Source organism: Hipposideros armiger, unplaced genomic scaffold (genome assembly GCF_001890085.2).
Source record: "Hipposideros armiger isolate ML-2016 unplaced genomic scaffold, ASM189008v1 scaffold_261, whole genome shotgun sequence".
In the NCBI taxonomy this organism is placed as follows: Eukaryota; Metazoa; Chordata; class Mammalia; order Chiroptera; family Hipposideridae; genus Hipposideros; species Hipposideros armiger.
This window is the reverse complement of record NW_017731611.1, coordinates 1,394,129-1,410,716: the sequence shown is the minus strand read 5'-3', so window position 1 is coordinate 1,410,716 and position 16,588 is coordinate 1,394,129. Positions and strand designations below refer to the sequence as shown.

General features: G+C 42.2%; 1 protein-coding gene across 1 annotated transcript in view; it reads right to left on the bottom strand.

Moving 5' to 3' along the window:
* Positions 1–16,588, bottom strand: part of ELAVL4 (ELAV like RNA binding protein 4) — a 157,560-nt gene that overhangs the window by 123,880 nt on the left and 17,092 nt on the right. The gene's annotated exons all lie outside the window — the stretch shown is intronic.

Genomic DNA, 16,588 nt, shown 5'->3' with positions numbered 1-16,588 from the left:
GAGCAACAGTGGTTCGAGTCCAGCCCGAGCTGAGCAGCCGCTGAGCTGCCAACAGGTAGCAGGATGGCTCAGCTAAAAAAAAAAAAAAAAACAACAACAGGAGGGTCAAAAATTGTGTTCATAGTATGATCTCAGCCATGAAAAAATATGCATAAAAAGAGACTATGAAGAAACATACTAGAATGTTAACAGTGGTTATGTGAGCGAGGCACAAAGAGAGTAGTGGTTTGAGAACTAGGTAAAAACAGAACGTTATAACCAGGCTTCACTACTTACCACTTAAGAGGACAGTTATTTAACCTTTCTAAGCCTTAGTTACCAAATCTATAAAATTAAAATCATGACACCTATCTTAATAACAGGGGTTGCAATAAAAAAAGGCGTTTTTTATTATTACGAACATTACTCTTGGATAAGAGGATTATCCAAGAGTGATGTATTGTCTTTATACCGTTTTATAGTTTCCTAATTTTTAACACTTGAACATTTTTTTTTATAATCAGAAAACAACCGACTTAATTTTTAAAAAATGTTCTGATGGTTAAAAGAAAATGAACTACACTGTATTAAATCAAATGCCTTGCCACAGCAACAAATGCATTTCCATTGGCACACAAGGCATTCAAGGCAGCCCCAAACATTGAGGGCAATGCAACATTTATAAGGGACCTTTAAGCGATAAAGATTCAGCTATGCAAACATGCAGAGACTCACAATTAACTTGAAATATCAAACAAGTTGTTATTGACCTTTTAGGAGTGTCAACAATGCAGCAGGTTCTCTATAAAATACAAAATTAAGATATATGGCTGCCCAGTTTGGTCTTAAAACTTAAAACCTTCAGAAACCTCTAAAAAAAATCACAGTAAGCATTCTTTTTCCTTCAATACTACTGATTTTTAGTTTTCCCAGAAACTGAGAAGATGTTAGCAGCAGTGCTCTGGAGAAATTCTTGATTTTCAACTTAACTTTCTTGAAAACAGAGTTTTCTCCTAAAATTCTAATTTTTTAATGAGAATGAAACTGATTCAAGGACCTAGAAAAGGCTGACGAGCTTTGGTGCCCATCTGCAGGTAGCTAGAGATATGTGCATCTAGAGACGGGGAGCAGGGAGCTTTGGAATCAGACATTCCTGGACTCAAGGTAAAGTTCAACCTTGAGAACTCTGGATGATTTAAGTGGTTTCATAATCTTGTTAAGTTTCCATTTTCCTCACCTGTAAACTACTTTGTTAGATTAGTAACAATGTATCTAAGACTTGTAGAGTGCCTGGCATGTGGTAGGCGCTCAAGAAATGTTTGTTGGCATTATTCTCCAGGGTAGGTTATTTCCTGGCCAGTGCCTTTCACCTTTCCCCATAAAAAATGCTAAAATGCTAGAGTAATCCCTGTTCCAATAGGCTGGGTCTTCCTGTGGTTCACATTGTTTCACTAGGCAAGAGACACAGTACATAAATTGATCCATAAATACAGCTGAGTAGGTACAAAGGTACATAGGTAGACAGCTAGGTAGATAGGTAGGTAGGTAGGTAGGTAGGTACAAAGAAAGGGAGGGACGGAGGATGGGAAAAAGGAAAGACTGCTTCATAGTTACAGATGGAATGCTAATTCTAAGTTGCAATTCCACGTACAGAAATAAAGACCGTGTCTTTCAAGCCAAAAATCAGGGCACGAGGTTTAAAAAGAGTGCTCTCATGGGACAATGGGTCAGAATATCTGAAATTGTGACTTCTACACAAAATTACCCTGGTCACAAGAAAGCGTGTAAACAGTTCTAGAAAACCCATTCCCACTGCAAGATGTGTGAGGGCCACATCCATTAGAATCACCCCAGGGTGCTTATTGAAATGCATATTCCTGGGATCCAGCCCAGACCCATTGAATCAGATGGTTATCAAATGGATGAGAGGCTCAGAAATCAGTGTTTTAATATAGCTCATTCTTGGGCATGGCAGGAGCCACTGGTCTACTAGGGCAAACAGAACTTAAAGTATTCTTGCCTAATAGAGCTCTCTTCAGCTTGTGAAGACATACTAGTTAAAGCTGGTATGCATCTATTATAGCACTTCATCCACCAGACACCTCTCTTAATCACACATGGCCTTTCTCCATGTGCCATTTATAATCTTCACTTTGGGTATTCCAATGTTCTTGAAGAACCGTTGGATTTGCCAGAGACAAACTGAATTCAGTTTGGGGCATGCCTCACCATACTCTAATTCTTTAAAAATCTGAAATTATTTATATATGGTAGCTTGACTAAACAGAACCAGGGACAATCCTGGGCACCGCTCTCTCAACCTGGGGAATAAGGTTTATGATATTTTTATCTATTATCTTTGGGCTCTTTCAGCACCTCCACAAGAGGGCAGTCAGGGGAAAGTTTTATTTCTGTCAGAAAGCCTCTCCTTAATAGCTCTTCTAATCCTTGGCTCAAAAGGTGGTTCTTGGTTCATCTTAAAATGAAAAACAAAATCAAATATCAGACATATTAAGTCACACTTTTAGAGATACGTATAACTGTGTGTTGACTCTATAGGATATAAGTTTTAAGTAAAAGGGCTTTGCATATAACGTCTCCCATTCTGTCTCCATCCTGACCCTCTCACCTCTCCACCAGATCCATGAATTCATTGCCCTCCCATCTGGCAGCTCACTGTCTTGGGGGACAGGCAGTACAGAGTGGCAAGTTTTGTTGTGGCATTTTGGGGAAGCCAGGAAAGGCTGCCTCGTGGAGGTCACATGGCATTTAAACCGAAACGTGAGGGATGTACAGGCAGTGAGAAGGCTTTCTAGGGAAAGTAAATGGCAGACAAAACACAAGCAGTGTAAAGGATCCCGCCATATTCAGGAAACTAAAAGGGCTTTGCTAAGACTTCAGATTTTATGGTGGAGGTGTTAGGGGGAGCTACAGAAGATATTTGGGCAGAGAAGTGACACAATGAGAATTTCGAGTTAGAAATATATGCACATGCATATATGTTTGAGAGAAATCATATGATGATGGAATTCAAAGAATAAGTGCTTGAGTTTCTCTCTCTCTCTCTCTCTCTCTCTCTCTCTCTCTCTCTCTCTCTCTGTCTGTCTCTCTGAAATCAACAATGTATTACACCTTTGAACTCCCATACACAGTTCTTTCTATAAGCAGCTGTTCCCTGGAAGTGACTCAGAGTTGCTCAATACTCTTGATCTCTGGAACATTCATCTTTCACGTTGACAGCTTTTGCCAAGGTGTTCTCATGTGTCTGAGCTGTACAAGCTGACAGAACTGATTCCAGGGTCAACACAAAGTTGGGAATCCTAGGGCCAGCCCTCAATTACGTTTAATTAACCTCACTGATAGGAGTAGTTAATGCAGCAATCTTTAAAAACTGTGCTAGCACATAGACTTTCTCTGAGCCTACATGGAATACAAAGTGTGAAGATAGATAGATAGTCAAGAAAGTGCTTCCAGCTGCTCTAACCATCCCGGATTAAGGTCAGAGTTCAGAACAGTCATTTCAGTGGAAAGGAAATCAAATCAAACCAACCCTAGAGGTTTTAAAATAGGATGGCATAAGCACTTTTAAGACAAGATTAATAACAAAAGAGTGAGGGGAAAGGGTGTCTTCAGGGAAGTGAGAGGAATAAGAACAAGGGTATATGCCGACTTCATGATTCTTACTAAGAACCTATTTTAGGGGAATAGACTCAACTCAGTTAAAGAAACATGTACTGATCCCCAATAATATTACTATTCATATTAACAGCAGCTAAAACCTTACATCTATTTAGCACTTTACAGTATGCTTTTGCACGTGTCAGCTTTCCAGTAACGCTGTGAAGTTGCCACTGCAGTGAAGGCTGTGATGAGTTGCCCAGATCTTCCCTGAGGACTGAAGGACTTTGTCCCCCAGACAGCCCTCAGCTGACTGAAGAGTGTTGTCTCTCCCAAGGTCATGCTCCCTTCTTGGGACAACCCACATCCAATTACTTGTTGACCCAGGATGTAAAGACCTGGCTCCCTCACCCGGCTCAGGACACTTTTAAAGGGCTGTCCTGATGGAGTTGGCTGAAGCCTTCACTGAGCCAGTCCTGCAGCCCCCTTCTCCCTCCGCTTGCTCCTACTTCCTCCCCTCCTCCACCGCCCCTTCCTCCCCTTCCCCTGGTGAAGATCCCAAGAGCATTTCATGCTGCACACTTGTCCATATCTCAGAGTCTGCTTCCCAAGGATTCCAACCTATGACAGTTATTATCCCAATTTTAAAGATGGAAAAATCACCCTAGTTTACCACCTGACAGATGGACAATGACCAGAACTCAGACCTAGCAGATGTTGGCAATGGATGCCAGTGTGCTAGGGCCACAGGGGATGGAAAGATGAATAAGGTCTTTGGCCTCTGTGCTCACCATAGAATGAGCAGTGCACACACAAACACAGTCATAACCTGCACGGCTGCCAACAGAGGCTGGTGTGGTGGGCATGAGAATGGAGAAGAGGGAGTGACATCAGTAGGCTGTCAGATCCGCATAGGGTGGGCCCTGAAAACATTCCAGGGAGACTGCAAGGAACACTGGGCACCTTTCGTCTTTCACTAGCCCTGCCTCTACCACTGAGAAAAGCCGGTAAGTGAGACAGCACATCCATAGGGGGTGAGTGCTGAGGCACAAACTGTAGGATGGTCTCACCGCCCCAGTTCCACTCACCCAGGAACCTCTGGACTGTATGATAGGGTCAAAAGAGCACTCCACGCTGTGGAGTCAGGCCTCTATTCCCTTTTTCAGTCCCAGTTCCCTCTGGTACTTACTATTTGGTAAGTGAGCTTTGATGTTGACACCTGTAAAACGATCCATCTTGCTAGCAGGATTGTTAAGAAAACCTACTTATAAAATACTCATTATGCAGCTTGTCATATGGCAGACCAGAGGTAAAAAATTGATAGTGGTCCAAGCAGTGTTTTGTAAATTTCCAGATTTTAATGTCTTTAAGTTAAGAAGACAGTCCCTGGCCGGCTGAATGGCACGTTGGTTAAGAGCTGGCTTGGGACACCAGAGGGCCCCGGTTCGGATCCCACATGAGGGCCAGTGACACTGCCCTCCACAGCTAAGATGCTGAACAACAACTCAACCTGGAGCTGGGCTGCGGTGAGTCGCCGGTGACAGCGTAGGCTGCAGCCTCTGCTGCAGTGGGTTGCCATGGGCTACCGTGTATAGCCAGCAGCCAGCGTGAGTGGCCAGCAGCCGCAGTGAGCGGCCATCTAGAAGCCGGCGACTGATCTGCCACGACCGGGAAGAGTGCAATGATGGTGCCAACTTGGGCCAGTGAAGCAACGTCCTCCACAACTAGACTGAAGAACAAAAGGACAGCAACTTCTCTGTTCCCCTTCCCCCAATTCCCTAGCGCTGTTCCCATCCCCCAATTCCCCAATAAAAATCTTTAAAAAAAAAAAAAGACAGTCCCTAAGTTCTCCACTCACTCCACTATTCCTTAGCGAGTTTGCTCTCTCTGTAACCACTTTCACCACCATCACCACTACAATGTTCATACATACATAATACTATCTATACATATATGTATTTATACATAGTATGTATTTATATATTAAATGCCAGGCTCTGTTCTAAGCACTTTACAATTATTATCCCATTTCACAGAAGAGTGCACAAAAGGCACAGAGAGGTTAATAGCTTGCCTCTAAGGTCATGCAGCCAGTGATAGAGCTGAGATTCAAATCCCAGCAGGCTGCCTCCAGAGCCTTTGCTCCCCTTCACCTCTTCGCCAACAGTCTGTCTGCATGCAGTAACAATTACAGACATAGACCCCTCCAAGGGGTAAGAGGAGAGGTAAGGGCATTGTGAGAATTAAATGAGATAAGTAAAACAAAACAGTAACTGGTACATTAAACACTAAATAAATGTAAGTTATTCTCATTAAAGAATAACCTTTTCCCTTTGAATAAATGGTGACACTCCTTTACATTTATAGAGTATTTTTTAACTCAACACAGCATTTCCAGACAAACATGGGAAATGTGATGTTTAATTTATGTCAACTTAATTGGGCCACATGATACCCAGATATTTGGTCAAACATTATTCTGAATACGTCTGTGAGGGTGTTTTGGGTGGGATTAATAGTTGAATGAGTAGGCTGAATAAAGCAGATTGCCCTCCCTAATATGGGTGTGTCTCATCCAATCAGTTGAAGGCCAGAATAGAACAAAAAGACTGACCCTCATGCAAGAAAGAGGGAACTCCCCCTGCCTGACTGCCTTGAGCCGGGACATTGGTGCTTTCCTGCCTTCGGTCTCTAACTGAAACATCTTTCTGGGTCTTGAGACTGCAGGTTTTAGGACTGAATCTACACCATCAGCTCTCCCGGTTCTCAGGCCTTCAGGCTCAGACTGGATCTATACCATCTGCTCTCCTAGGTCTCCAGCTTCCTCACTGCAGATCTCAGGACTTGTCAGTTTCTGTAATCGCATGAGCCAATTTCTTGCCATAAATCTCTTTGTACATACATACGTATATACATCAATACATATATACATACACACATCCTATTGGTTCTGTTTCTCTGGAGAATCCTGACTAACTAATTAATACAAGAAGTATTCTCACCTTTCCCATCTTGCAGATGAGGAATGGAGGCTCAGAGAGGTGGAATGACTTGCACAGTTTATAACTCATCTCCTCATCCTTCATCACCAGGACTCCGAGTCCTACTTTTGTACTTGTATTCATTCAGCAAACACTTATCAAGCAACTGTTATGAGCTAAGCATTGTATCCTTAAATAATTTGCAAAGTTACCCCCTCCTCTGTCCCTACTCGCCCTGGCTCTACACCGCACCGCTTTAGCCTCTCTTACAGGGCACTCTATCCCTCGTCAGTCCTTTCCCCACAAACTATTGCCTCCAGCATCCTTGGCATATGCAAACCTGATCACATTACTCTCAACTATCCTTCACTACCTCCCCATGGCCTACATACATGCTGACACGACACACAGAACCCACTGTGTTCTGGTCCCTGCCCCCCCATGCAGCCTCCTAGGCCTCCATGCCTGAGCTCTCCTTTACCTACCAATGCACTATGGACTAGGGACGAGCAACAGGACTATGGCTAGAACTCCCACCTCCTCCTCTTCCTCTTCTCCAAAACTCTTTCACAAAGAGGCCAGAGCATTTTAAAATAAATAAAATCTTTAGATCCAATATAATTATGATGATATTACGTGGTGAGTATATATGGGTTCACTTTAAAATTCTTTCCTTTTTTTAAAATTTTTATTGGGGAATTGGGGGGATGGGAACAGCACTGGGGAATTGGGGGAAGGGGAACAGACAAGTTGCTGTCATTTTGTTCTTCAGTCTAGTTGTGGAGGACGTTGCTTCACTGGCCCAAATTGGCACCATCATTGCACTCTTCCCGGGCGAGGCAGATCAGTCGCCGGCTTCTGGACGGCCGCTCACGCTGGCTGCTGGCTACACACGGTAGCCCATGGCAACCCACTGCAGCAGTGGCTGCAGCCTACGCCATCGCTGGCGACTCACTGCAGCCCAGCTCCAGGTTGAGTTGTTGTTCAGCATCTTAGCTGTAGGGGGCAGTGTCACTGGCCTCATATGTGGGATCCGAACCGGGGCCCTCTGGCGTCCCAAGCCAGTTCTTAATCATCGCGCCACTTGGCCGGCCCCCATAGTAACATTTTTGCACCTGGTTGTCCTCTGAATGATTTTGAACCATCCTTTTATTCACTCAACAGATATTTATAGAGTGCCTACTCTGGAGTATATACAACAAGGATAGAAAAAGTAAGAAACTGATCAGAGACTGGCTCCTCAAGAAATTCACAAAGAGGTAAGACAAAAATATAAATAACTATAAAAACAAGTCCTAAGTGTTATAAAAGAGTCTCCCTAGGCTTCAGCCACAAACTAAAGAAGCATAGCCCAGCCAGGTCACCCTACATGTATAGCCACTGCCTCAGAACCCTTGATCTTGTATTAACAGTACAACATCTCAAAGTGTGTTATCTGGACTGCATGTCACCAAATGCACTCACCTCTCCTTCCCTATCATGAGGGTGACCCAGCATGCCTTGCAGTCATAACTGCCAAATACCAGCTCATAGTCTTGTTCACATGGTCCGCTGAAGATGTCCAACAGGCACTGAAGGTGCAAGAGTCTTACCTGGAAGTCCAGAGTCTGGCTCCATGTTAGAACCCTGTTTTTCTAAGCATTTGAGGTCTTTGTTCCCTGTGGCCTGTCCAGTTTGGTTATGGTCACCATTACATTCACACAAGGCTCTTGATATTTTCCTCATTTACAAAGCCACTACATCTCAAACCCCAGTGGATGACCAAAAGTTAAAATTGTTAAAATTGCATGCTAATGTTGTGTGTGTGTGTGTGTGTGTGTGTGTGTGTGTGTGTGTGTGAGTGTTCACTAAAAGGTAAGGAGTTGTTTTATCCTTAATTCATATTTTCATAAATATTTCATATAAAGTATTGATTTTGCATTAAAATAGTTTTGCAAAGCATTTTAGCAAGAATCCTTATTTAGCATCTTGCAGACCACAACACCTAGTAATAATGATTTTTCACAAAAAGAAAGACATGGGTTTTTGTTACCTTGCTTTAAAAAAAATCAATAGAGCATTTGTGCCTGTATTAGAGATCAAAATACCTTTTTTTGCCTCACATTTAAGGTGAACTTTTAAAAAATACAATAAAAGGGAATTTGTCAAATATTCTTGCCCCATCCATAAAATTTCTAAGTTTCTTAAAAGTTTAAAGATACAGAGGAGAGGAAATGACCAAATATGAAGTTAAAAACTCTGAATTTATATCAGAATTCAACTGCTTAATAAGGACTGGAGAATGTTTCTTCCTCTGTAAAGATGGAGTGACACCCTCCAACCTGAGGTACAGTGAGTCTCGAGGGAAATTGGGTGTTTGAGCAAAGGGCTGAATAGCATGCACAGGTGTAAGCACCTTCTATCTTACAGTTCAAGATACAGATTAGGGATTTTAAATTTTTATCTGAATAACCACTGACTGAACTGGGCATCAAGGACGATGGGAACTAAAGGTGACTAGGACCTGTTTCTCCTCCCAAAGGGTTCATTGTCTGGCAGCCATGACAGATCACCTTAGAGAGTGATAACCCAGCCCAGGCTCTGGAGTCAGATGACTTCAGTTGACCTCTGGTTACCCTTCTGTTCATCTCCACTTCCTATCTTGGGTACCTGCCAAAGTTATTTCCTGTCTTGAAACCTCAGTTTCCTCATCTGAAATAGGAGGATAACAACAGTAGTTATACCTCATAGTGTTGTGGAAGGATTCAGATAAAGGACTGAGCACAATGTCTGGCATTAGCAAGTGCTCAATCTTTGTATCAGGATTATTATTTATGTCATTCCCAGCAGTTGCAAAGACCACAGATTTGAGGGACCTTCCAGGTAGGTTGGAGTCTAACTACTGAGACAAGGAGGATCTGTGTACCCCCGTGATGAGCTAAAGGGGCAGATGACTCATCCGTAGCCCTTTCTTACCCAAGCCTCTTGTCATTCAACAATGAATGATGGTGAGCGACTGCCACACTGATGGGTCTTGGCATCTGACTCATAAAACAGTGGGAAGGCCAAGCAGAGTTGCACCCATGCGTCTGCTGGGAAGGAAATGCAGGGTGGCTCACACTGGCGCAGGAGCACAAAAGGCATCTGTGAATTATCCAGGCCACAGTTTATTTCTCTTGCTCCTGGCATTTTGAACATAGTGCCTCCTTTAGATGATGGATAGGAACTTGGTAAGTAAAGGAAATTGAAACTTGCATGCTAATATTAGGTTTGGGCATTAGTCTATTTGCCTAGTCATTTATTCCTTCACTTCAGGACTTGAACTCATTTCTGTCTAACTCCAGAGTCCAGGTTCTTACTGTGCTCAAGGGCCCTGCCATGCGTACTAAATGCAAACAGGAAGCAGAAGACAATCCAACAGTTGGTGTAAATTCAAGCAAAGCTAATCATTACCGTCAAGACATTCCAATCTTTACAAGTGTTTCAATCATTTCCAAGTGATTTAATAATTTTAATATAAATAATGGGTGCCATTTGTTGAGCTCTTACTGGGTGCCATGCACTTTATATGCATTTATGTCCATTTATGTGAGTGCCACTTGATATAAACTGTTATCATATACATTCTCTCAACAGTTTTACAACAACACGTACGTGGTAGGCAGTCCCTCCTGCAACCCCCTTCCCAAGTTGTGAGCCTCATTTTACAGACAAGGAATCTGAAGTTCAGAGGAGGTCAAAGAACTTGAAAACGTCACAGTGTGAGCAAGTACAAAGCCTTCAGCTCCCTTTGTGTGTCCAGTTTGATTACAGCCCCCCTCGTGTTCAGAAAAAGCTCTTGGTGCTCTCTTCATCTACGCGAATCCAGTTCTTCCCATCCTACCTTAGCCGCCTTTCTAAAAATCAGCTGCCATTGATAAGCCTGCACCTAACAATTCCTACCCCAAAAGGCAGTCACCTAGTCCCTAGGAAGCTGTACCCACAACGGACCTCAATTTAACTCTGAGTCTCTGTAATCAAATTGTCCAATAAACATTTATTTGTTAAATTAGTAAAACTAAAAGATGCATAACTCAGGAAAAAAATTGTTGCAAAACTGAAATGAAGAAGCCTCTTCATTCCTTGTGGAACGGATAGTACCAGGCACGTGTGCAGCCAGGCCAAGAACTACTGTTTGATACTTATTATGTGCCAGGCACCACTGTAGGGGCTGAGAAGACAAGGAAACAAAACAGACCAAGTCCTTACCTTCACGGAGGTTCAATTCAAGTGAGGAAAGAACAAATAATGAAACAAAATGAAAATAAAATAGTTGTACATAGTTGTTTAAATAGCATAAGGAAAATAAAAAAGGTTAAGGGGCATAGACAGAACAGAGAAGGGGGAGGGATTCTTCTGGAGTGATGGTCAGAAGGCTCTCTGAGGAAGGGTCATTTGAGGAAAGGCCTCAGCCAAATGAAGGAGGAAGCCGCCTGAGGGTCTGGGGAGCAGCTAGAGAAGGAAGGCACCGAGGCAGAAGCCAGATGGGCATCCTGGAATAAGACAAGAGGGCCAGGGAGGCTGGAGTGGGGAGATCTGAGGGTATGTCCGAAAGGCAGGCTGAGATAATAGTGGATGCTGCATGCCACAGTCAGGAATTTGGATCTCATTTACTTCACCACCAGCTTTATGAAGTATGTGATATTTACAGAGGAAGAATTTGAAGTCTAAAATGATTATATAACTTTCTCTGCCCTTAATAAATTCTCACCATTCAGCGGTAGAAGTTTCATAGTCTACATTCTTGCTATCAAATGAAAGCACAGGCCAGTTAAGAGGAAAATGAAAATGTTGGTGAAAAGGAGTCCCATAGAAGTGCTCATGCTTACGCCCCCCCCCACACACACACACAGGACAGATTCTCAAATAGTGCTAAATGAGTAGACATCTAAACGAGGACTCAGGAAAATAAATGCACTGTTCAGCCTTCTGTGACCATTGCAATTCTACTGCACCTCCCCAAACTGGAAATACTGTCCCGAGAATTGCTGTCCCCTCCATTCCAGTGACAGTTATTTATATAACACATGTCCTTCCATGTCTAACAGTGCCAAAAAAAGCTTGGGAAAACAAGGAATCCTGTTTCCTGGCAAAGCGAGGGGCAGCTAATACATCAATTTTAGCTTAGACTAGCTATTTCCTGTAATAATTACATACTTAGCAAATTCACCTAAGAGGAAAAAGAAACCACAGAATCTCATAGGAGATATTAATAATAGCCTTGACACTAAAATAGAAAGGACTTAGAAATGTTTAAAATACTTAGGTAATACCTTTAATTGGCCTTCACCAGAAATTCACGAGGGCTGACCTCCTGTGAGTTATTGAGCATGGGGAGGGGCAACAAAAGCAATACTGTACCGAGGTCAGGAGTGTGGGCTCTGGAGTCAGGCCGCCTGGATTCAGAAGGTGGTTTTAAGGGTTTAACAAGATAACTCATGTAAAGGACTTAGTACGTGTAACTGTGCAGGAGGTACTGATTTTTGTTGGAATAAATAAATGACAGGACATATAAACTCCATATCACTTTATCTACCTCTTTCTGATAATAACTGTCCATTTCGACATAGTACTATTTATATACATATTCATATATATAAATATGTGTTCCCTACATGGTAGGAAACTCCTTGAGGATCCATATCTGTTTTACCTTTTTATCCTCCAGATACCCAAGGTAGAGCGTTTCCTTGGTTAATGCCTATTGAATGAATAAATGATGTGGTCCCTTGGTTAAGACCTGTTGAATAAATAAATAATATGGCCCATTGTTTTTCAGGTTTCCTAATCTTGTCTTTGTTAAAACTCTACTTCAATCTTCAGAAATATGAACATAATTGGTTGGTTACATAAAAAAGTAAAGAGCCTTTTTAATCCCATTTCTGCTTCTTTTTTTAAAGAACTAATTACTTGACCACCAAGTTTAAAGGTTATTTTTTCCCTATCCATCAACCCCTTACTTGGTAGCACTTTTGCAAACACCTATCCATTTCTTGGGGGTAAAAAAATGAATAAAGCCTTTAAAATACATGCACTCTTCTAGAGTGCACCAATCTCTGCTTGCTGTGGGTATAAGCTATTTTTACCAGGTGATACTGTGATATTCCTTTTCAACACATGATATTCACTCTTTCAAGCTGTTCAGCACTGTTCTATTTGGTTTCATGTTACATCAATGAGACAGTTTGAGGGAAAAGGAAAAATGGGACATGCTATATTTAGTAGCACCACTAAAACCCTAAATAAAAACCGAATTTTCTAAGCTCCTTGGCTACCCAATGTACATCCAGGGCCCTACCTCCCAACCTAAGATTAGGCCCTAATAGGAAATGCTTTTGTCCAGAAAGTATTTTCTCATAATTTTAATTACAGTGTCTATTTACAGTGTCTCTGTAAATAAGGGTTAAGGGGTTAAAGGTCATATATAAAGGTCATAGAAGTGCTAAATAATTACTACATGTATTTTGTATTTTCATAGCATTTTTACTGGGAATTATCAGCTAATTATATTTTAAAACAACACATCTGGTTATACATCTGGGCATGCTGAGTTTGAGGTGGTCATGTGACAACTATGAAGCATTGGCTAACAAGCAATTAAACAAAGAAAAACAAAGTTATGGTTTAGGCTGGAGTATCAGTGCCCCTACATGAAAGTGGAAACGAAATCATGAAAGAAAATAACATGACCCTTGAAGAGTCAGGAGAGCAGTAGGCTGAGGAGGAAACCTGATTGCCTAAATGTTAGCAATCAATGTGTGCTGGAAAGGTAGGAAATGGTTTCAATAAAAGTATGTGCCTAAAATAGTATCTATCACCTACGAAAGGCTCAAAAATACTTAACTCATTGTAAGATTCAGTGGTTGCAGGCAAAAGGTCTTTGTAATCTGCAAATCATGGTACAAACATTTATTTCCATTGTTTCTAGAAGAAATGTAAGAGTAGTGGTAGAGCGATTGCAAAACTGGCCACAATCTTTACACTTCCTTGTATCCATGCCCTTTCAATGTGACTCTGCAGATCTTCCTATCAAGAGATGTAATCTATTTCCCTATGCCCATATCTGGGCTGGCCCTGTGACTTGCTTTGGCCAATAGGATGCAGTGGAAATACCATTGTGTCAGTTCTTGCTTACTTTCTCTCTCTTCTCTCTCTCTCTCTGTCTCTCTCTTTCTCTCTGAATCCTGCCCAGCTGTCATGGGAACAAGCCCGAGTTGTTCTTCGAGACGAAGAAAGATGACATGGAAAACAGCCCAGTAAGCTCAGCCAAGGCCATCCTAGAACAGCCTATATGACCAATCCACCCCACACATAGAGAGAGTCCAGCCAAATCAGCCGAGCTGCTTACCTGCCCTAGAGCTGACTGCAAATGTATGAATGAGCACAACTGAGATAAAAAGAACTGCCCACTGACTTATAGACTCATGAGCAATAATAAACTCAGTGTTTTAAACCTCTGAATTTTAGAGTAGTTTATTGTACTATATGTAGTTATAAGTAACTGATACAAGAAGCAACAAATAAACCAGCCTACCAGGAGCCTGATATGTGCCTGCCACTGTGCTAATAAGCACTTTATAGGGGTTATTTCATTCACATCTCACAATAATTTTATGCAGGAAATATTATCCCCACATAACAGATTATAAAATTGAGGTGCAGAGTTTAAGTTGACTTGCCCAGTGTTACACAGCTATCAAACAATGGTGGCCAAAATTCAAAGCAGGCAGTGGAACTCCAGAGAAGCACTGAATCCAAGAAAGAGGATCTTTTACTTGACCCAACAAACAAGGAAGTTATTGCAGTGTTCTCTAGGATAAATAATCTGTCCTAACCTTACTCTGCACTTCTGATTGTTCCAACTCAAAGGGCCATTTCTATGAAGAAAAACAATAACAACAGTGACTTCATTTGTTGATGCTTTATCTCCTGTGATCCTTACAGCAACCTGTGAGGTTTGTGTCATCACCTGTATTTTACAGAGTACAGAAAATAACGGTGGAGGGGGAGGCTCAGAGAGACTAACCCACATCCCTAAGTCACACGGCCTTTGAGCAGCCTAGTGGGGCTGTAACTCCAGAGCCCACACCTACGCTGTCTGACTGCTCTTCTGAACTACCTCCAGGTTCTCCATGCCTTCCTGCAGCTCAATCGCCAATCAATTGTTCCACCTAGGAAACATACGAGTATACCAAATATCTCCTACATCTCCAGCCACAAAACTGGCTCTTGAGGAGGCTTCAAAGCAGCTTAACCTGTGTTCACTGCCCTTAAGGAACTTACAGTTAATTGGAGATGCAAGGCTGAAATACAAAAAAAGCTAAATGACATAATAAAAGATGAAATGTCAAAAGGTATTACTAATCGTCAAATGAATGAAATAAACAGATTCCAGAGCTCAAAGAAGAGTGAGAGAAATGTGGGCTGCATCTGTCTGGCAAAGCTTCACATGGGAGGAACGTGAAGGAGGAAGGATGAGAGATTCACTGAGGGAGCTGCATCTTCTGTTGCTGTAGGTGTGTGATTCTTGTTGTAGGGTTGTCATGGTGATTGTAGGATGCACAGGATGGGCAGATTCCCTCTGGGAGCACAGTCTTCCATTGCTGTAGGTGTGTGGTTCTTATTGTAGAGTTGTCATGGTGACTGTATCTTCAAGCCATCCATGCGGTGGCTATTCAAATCTGGTGTGTTTGGACAAGGCCAATCCCTTGAATGTGCACAAAAAGGTCTCAACGTATCCAACATATTCAAACTTGGGAGGGCTGATAACTGGATCCTGAAAGCTTGAAGCAACCGACAGGTCATGATAATCAACAGACCCAGAAAACCGACAATAAGTCTAAGATTTATTGTCTGGACCAGTCCCATGGAGTAGGAAAAAAGATGGAGAGAATGGCCAAGAAGAAATGCAAGTCACAAATAATGCATTTAAAATGTCAGCAGTTTGTATTGTAGCGCTTAGGGGCCAGGGAAAAATTAGCTCAGAAGATAACACTTGCACTTGGGAAAACGCAACCAGTTTCCTTTCCAGATTATTTTCTTTCTGTTCTCAATATCCAGGAAAGACCCTTTTTGATCCGACACAATCTAACTTCTCAGGATTGCCTCTATCTGTCATTGGCCTTCATCACTACCATGCACTGGCCACATCACAATGCTTGCATTGTCTCGGCACACCTTGCTCTATCACACACCTGCCGTCTGGGGCTTTGCAAAGGCTATTCCTTCTACTGGATCGCTCATCTCTTCTATGCACACTACCTAATGCTGCCTCCCTTGTTCCACTAGCTAATTTCTATTTTTCCTTTATACTTAGTTTAAGTGTCACTTTCAGGTTGAACAGGGGAAAACAGGAAGCCGTGTTGGGAAAAAACACCACCATGAATGAGGAAGGAGGCTGGTACAGTGGGCCTAGAAGCTGGCTGGGATCAGTGGTTCCAGGTACAGTGGGAGGTTCTAATTTAAGCCACATTCAACAGTTTGAGAAAAGGAAGGATATGTGATAAAGAATGAAATAACTCTATCACTAGGAGCCCAAACCACAATGCTATGAGATCCCCACAAAAGGAGATACACATAAGAAGGGGAAAATGCTTCACTACTGACTGGAGAAGGGAAACGTCTGAGATCTGGAGGTGGGAAAAATGGCAACAAAGTCCAAGTGACAAGAGAGAGAGCAGATGCTCCAAGAGGTTTTGAGGGGACAGAGGTGCATAGGTGGTAAGATGTGTATGGCAAAGACTTAGTAGTAGACCCGTGCAGATGCCAATAAACAAATAGAAATCTAGAGACAGTGGCCACAGAGGAAGCTGATAAGCCAGCAGGTCACATCATGTAGGCGTTTCCAATAGTGGTAGTAGCACAGCATAAAAGTACAAGCAGCTTTAAACCAACAAGTAAAACAGCAGACAGTGGTCAGGAAATAAGGTGAGAATCACAGGAGAAGAAAGGCAGAAGTGTAAATAACAGGCCATAATATAGGTTTATATTAA